A 6,202-nucleotide genomic window follows, 5' to 3' on the forward strand; every position below is an offset into this window, starting at 1 on the left:
AAAATATAGAGAAACTTTGAGGACATTATGCCAGGTAAAATAAGCCATTCACACACACAAAAATACAATATGATCACACTTATATGAGGTACCTAGATTATCAGATTCATAGAGACAGAAAGTAGAATGGTGATTGCCAGGTGCTAGGGCAGGAGAAAATGAAGAGTCATTAAATGGTTATAAAGTTTCAGATTTACAAGATAGAAAGAATTCTGGAGGTAGATGAGTGATTGTTGTGCAAAATTATGAATGTATTTAATACTATTTGGCTGTACACTTAAAATTGTTAAGCTTGTAATTTTGTTATGACATTTTGCTACGATAAAAATTGCAAAAATATAATGACATAATTGAAAGTGAGAAGGTATGAGGGCAACATTAATCAACTTACATAGAGAAAATTTTAGCTACTGAGCAACATTGATGAAAGAAGAAATTAGGGTTAAATAAATTATTTATTGTTTCACAATTAATCAATTAAAAAGTTTGAACATCATGACATCATCAAATATTAGGTAGAATAGACTAGATATGTGGCTATGTAAGTGAGCTGCATCTCGTTTTTCATATGAGGTAGTCAATGGCATTGTTTATGTTCTATATTTCAGGAAACACAGAGCTGTAATAGTCATTATTGAGAATTCCAAATGTTACTGCCAAACAAAACAAAACAAAAATAATTGAAGGAAATTACATCCAGTATGTGGGACTAAAGGTGGGGAGAGTTGTACTGGGAAATATGATTTTTATTGCATTCTTTTCTGTATTATGGACTGTCTCATGAATGTATTACTTTGACAAAACACTTAAAATTATATTGAATTGACACTTTTAATAATTTATAGATTTATAAAAATCACATAGTATTGAATTTTAATGTGTTGGATTTTTAAAGGTTTTGTCCTATGTTGTGAAGCAAAAATTAAACAAATGGAGCAAATTGTTGGTAATATAATAATATGATACTGGTGCTATAAGGAAAAAAGGTATAGGTAAATATGTGTCTGCCAGTTATTTATTTCTGGGTATCAAAACACCCAAAACCTCAGTAGTTTAACACAATAAGCATTTACTATTGTTCACAAGGTTACCAGTTAGCTAGGTCGGTCTTGACTCTGCTGAGATTATCCATGTGTCTGAGATCACCTGTGCATGGGGTAGGCATCTTTACCGAAAGGCTGGGATCTCTCATATGTTTGGAAAGCACATGGCTGGTCTAGAATGACCTTGGCTGGGGCAACTGGGCTCTTTTCCACATGATGTGTCTTATTAGCCAGCAATGTAGCTCAGGCTCAACCTCATTTAGGTTCAGGTGTCCACGAGGAAGAAGAGTACCAGGCTTTGTAAAGCCTGAGCTGGGAATTGCACCGGATCCTTCTACTGCATTATGTTAGCCAAAACCAAGTCATAAGACTAGTTCAGCGTTGAAGCAAAGGGCAAGGATACTAGGAAGCCAGTGCAAAAACATTAGTACTCTTCTCTGTAGTTTTATTACAGTATTTATGTGAACAGCCTCCTGTAAGGTAAATAACAAATCTTACGATGAGGAGTAAAATTCTCAATTTTAAAAGCAAAGATTTGAAAGCACTAGTTTGGGGACTTCTAATCTACAAAGAATTTAGGATTTATTCCAAACCGCAGGAAAAAAAAAAAAAAACAACTCAAGGACAGCTAACAACAGGTATATTATATGTTTTCTTTCAAAGCATAATTTTTCTCTTTCCAGACTCATTTTTATTAAGAACAAATTATGACAGAAATAATTTGTTTACAAAAATAAGCTTTACTCTTTCTGTACTTGACCTGATTATTTGCATAAGGTGCAACAAGAATAATTATTTTTCAGTTAGCCTGTTTTTTGTTTAAATTGGCTTTGATGGAACTCTGTTCCATGAGGAATCTCAGATAAGACTTTTCAAGAGCCCAGCCCAGCCATGCGTTCGTACACTCAAATACCTATGAGTTGGGTAAATTCCTCTCCTCTCAAGGTCCCAAGATAAATTGGAGCTCTTGAACCTGTTAGACAGTGATATTCTTTACTTACCAGAGATCAAGAAACTTGTACAAGGACTGTGTGTAGACAAGGTATGAGGCCAGATTCCCCAAGGGGCTTTTATTGGCTCTATAAGTCAACTTCGATTCTCTAAAGGAAGCATGCCATTCCAGTCAAATTCTTGGTAAAATAACCAATTTCTCCAATTGTGTCCTGTTAAAAAAGAAAACAGATTCTTATTGTACTTATGCAATTAACTATTCTGCCATAAATTGTGAATACTTACAAATAGCTTCCAAATTCTGGAGAAATCAGGTAGAGAGAAACAAACATGGTTCAAAATTTTTTTACAGGAGGATATTTTACTCACTTGTTAAAAGTTGCAAACAGCTCTAAAGAAATAAGTTATCCTTGTTAACTTTCTGTCTCATTGATCTGTCTAATGTCGACAGTGGGGTGTTAAAGTCTCCCATTATTATTGTGTGGGAGTCTAAGTCTCTTTGTAGGTCACTCAGGACTTGCTTTATGAATCTGGGTGCTCCTGTATTGGGTGCGTATGTATTTAGGATAGTTAGCTCTTCTTGTTGAATTGATCCCTTTACCATTATGTAATTGGCCTTCTTTGTGTCTTTTGATCTTTGTTGGTTTAAAGTCTGTTTTATCAGAGATTAGGATTGCAACCCCTGCCTTTTTTTGTTTTCCATTTGCTTGGTAGATCTTCCTCCATCCTTTTATTTTCAGCCTATGTGTGTCTCTGCACGAGATGGGTTTCCTGGATACAGCACACTGATGGGTCTTGACTCTTTATCCAATTTGCCAGTCTGTGTCTTTTAATTGGAGCATTTAGTCCATTTATCTTTAAAGTTAATATTGTTATGTGTGAATTTGATCCTGTCATTACGATGTTAGCTGGTTATTTTGCTCGTTAGTTGATGCAGTTTCTTCCTAGCCTCGATGGTCTTTACAATTTGGCATGATTTTGCAGTGGCTGATACCGGTTGTTCCTTTCCATGTTTAGTGCTTCCTTCAGGAGCTCTTTTAGGGCAGGCCTGGTGGTGACAGAATCTCTCAGCATTTGCTTGTCTGTAAAGTATTTTATTTCTCCTTCACTTATGAAGCTTAGTTTGGCTGGATATGAAATTCTGGGTTGAAAATTCTTTTCTTTAAGAATGTTGAATATCGGCCTCCACTCTCTTCTGGCTTGTAGAGTTTCTGCCGAGAGATCCGCTGTTAGTCTGATGGGCTTCCATTTGTGGGTAACCCAACCTTTCTCTCTGACTGCTCTTAACATTTTTTCCTTCATTTCAACTTTGGTGAATCTGACAATTATGTGTCTTGGAGTTGCTCTTCTCGAGGTGTATCTTTGTGGCGTTCTCTGTATTTCCTGAATCTGAATGCTGGCCTGCCTTGCTAGATTGGGGAAGTTCTCCTGGATAATATCCTGCAGAGTGTTTTCCAACTTGGTTCCATTCTCCCCGTCACTTTCAGGTACACCAATCAGACGTAGATTTGGTCTTTTCACATAGTCTCATATTTCTTGGAGGCTTTGTTCATTTCTTTTTGTTCTTTTTTCTCTAAACTTCCCTTCTCACTTCATTTCATTCATTTCATCTTCCATCACTGATACCCTTTCTTCCAGTTGATCACGTCGGCTCCTGAGGCTTCTGCATTCTTCACATAGTTCTTGAGCCTTGGCTTTCAGCTCCATCAGCTCCTTTAAGCACTTCTCTGTATTGGTTATTCTAGTTATACATTCATCTAATTTTTTTTCAAAGTTTTTAACCTCTTTGCCATTAGTTTGAATTTGCTCCTGTAGCTCGGAGTAGTTTGATCGTCTGAAGCCTTCTTCTCTCAACTTGTCAAAGTCATTCTCCATCCAGCTTTGTTCCATTGTTGGTGAGGAGCTGCATTCCTTTGGAGGAGGAGAGGCGCTCTGCTTTTTAGAGTTTCCAGTTTTTCTGCTCTGTTTTTTCCCCATCTTTGTGGTTTTATCTATTTTAAAGTTCATATGGAACCAAAAAAGATCCTGCATCACCAAGTCAATCCTAAGCCAAAAGAACAAAGCTGGAGGCATCACGCTACCTGACTTCAAACTATACTACAAGGCTACAGTAACCAAAACAGCATGGTACTGGTGCCAAAACAGAGATATAGATCAATGGAACAGAACAGAACCCTCAGAAATAACGCCACATATCTACAACTATCTGATCTTTGACAAACCTGACAAAAACAAGCAATGGGGAAAGGATTCCCTATTTAATAAATGGTGCTGGGAAAACTGGCTAGCCATATGTAGAAAGCTGAAACTGGATCCCTTCCTTACACCTTATATAAAAATTAATTCAAGATGGATTAAAGACTTACATGTTAGACCTAAAACCATAAAAACCGTAGAGGAAAACCTAGGCAATACCATTCAGGACATAGGCATGGGCAAGGACTTCATGTCTAAAACACCAAAAGCAATGGCAACAAAAGCCAAAATTGACAAATGGGATCTAATTAAACTAAAGAGCACACTGATGAGTCCTGTGTTTTTGTCCAGCTTGCCATTCTGTGTCTTTTAATTGGGGCATTTAGCCCATTTATTTTAAGGTTAATATTGGTATGTGTGAATTTGATCCTGTCATGATGATGTTGCCTGGTTCATTTTGCAGACTTGTTAATGTAGTTGCTTCATAGTGTCATTGGCTTGTGTATTTTAGTGTGTTTTTATACTGGCTGCTAACAGATTTTCCTTTCCATGACTACTGTTTCCTACAGGACCTCTTTCAAGGCAAGCCTGGTGGTGACAAAATTCCTCAGCATTTGCTTGTCTGAAAAGGATTTTATTTCTCCTTCACTTATGAAGCTTAATTTGGCCAGATATTAAATTCTGGGTTGGAAATTATTTTCTTTATGAATGTTGAATACTGGTCCCCAGTCTTTTCTGGCTTGTAGGATTTCTGCTGAGAAGTCTGTTGCTAGTCTGATGGGCTTCCCTCTGTAGGTGACCTGGCCTCCCTCTCTAGCTGCCCTTAACATTTTTCCCTTCATTTCAACCTTGGAGAATCTGATGATTAGGTGTCTTGGGATTGATCTTCTTGTGGAGTATCTTACTGGGGCTGTCTGAATTTCCTGAATTTGAATGTTGACCTGTCTTGCTAGGTTGGGGATGTTTTCCTGGATGATATCCTGAAGTGTGTTTTTTGACTTGGCACCATTCTCCACATCTCTTTCAGGTACTTCAATCAGTCATAGGTTTGGTCTTTTTACATAGTCCCATAGTTCTGGAAGGTATTGTTCATTGCTTTTTATTTTTGTCTCTAATCTTTGCTACCTACCTTATTTTAGCAAGACAGTCTTCAAGCTCTGATATTGTTTCTTTTGCCTGGTTGATTCAGCTATTGATACTTGTGTTTGCATCATGAAGCTCTCATGCTGTGTTTCTCAGCTGCATCAGGACATTTGTATTCCTCTCTAAACTGGTTATTCTAATTAACAGTTCCTGTAATCTTTTATCATGGTTCTTAGTTTCTTTGCCTTGGGTTAGAATATAATCCTTTAGCTCAGCAAAGTTTGTCATTACCCACTTTCTGATACCTACTTCTGTCAGTCATCCATCTCAGCTTCAGCCCTGTTGTGTGCCCTTGCTGGAGAAGTGTTGAAATCATTTGAGGAGAAAAGGCATTCCAGCTTTTGGAATTTTCAGCAGTTTTGCTTTGGTTTTTCATTATCTTTGTGGATTTATCTACCTTTAATCTTTAAAGCTGTTGACCTTTGGATGGGATTTTTGTGGGGTCTTTTTTGTTGATGCTGTTATTGCTGCTTTCTGTTTTTTGTTTTTCTTCTAACATTCAGGCCCTTCTTCTGCAGGTCTGCTGCAGTGTGCTGACGGTCTACTCCAGACACTGTTCACCTGGGTATCATCAATGGAGGCTGCAGAACAGCAAAGAGTGCTGCCTGCTCCTTCCTCTGGAAGCTTCTTCCCAGAGGAGCACTGACCTGATCCCTGTTGGAACTCTCCTGTATGAGGTGTCTGGCGACCCCTGTTGAAAAGTCTAACCCAGTCAGGAGGCCCAGGATCAGGAACCCACTTAAGGAAGGAGTCTGGCTATCCCTTAGCAGAGCTGGTGCACTGGGCTGGGGGAATCCCCCTTGTCTTGATCGCTGATACTCTTCAGAGCCAGCAGGCAGGAAAGATTAAGTTGGCTGAACCTGAGACCA

Source organism: Nomascus leucogenys, chromosome 15 (genome assembly GCF_006542625.1).
Source record: "Nomascus leucogenys isolate Asia chromosome 15, Asia_NLE_v1, whole genome shotgun sequence".
Classification (NCBI taxonomy): domain Eukaryota; kingdom Metazoa; phylum Chordata; class Mammalia; order Primates; family Hylobatidae; genus Nomascus; species Nomascus leucogenys.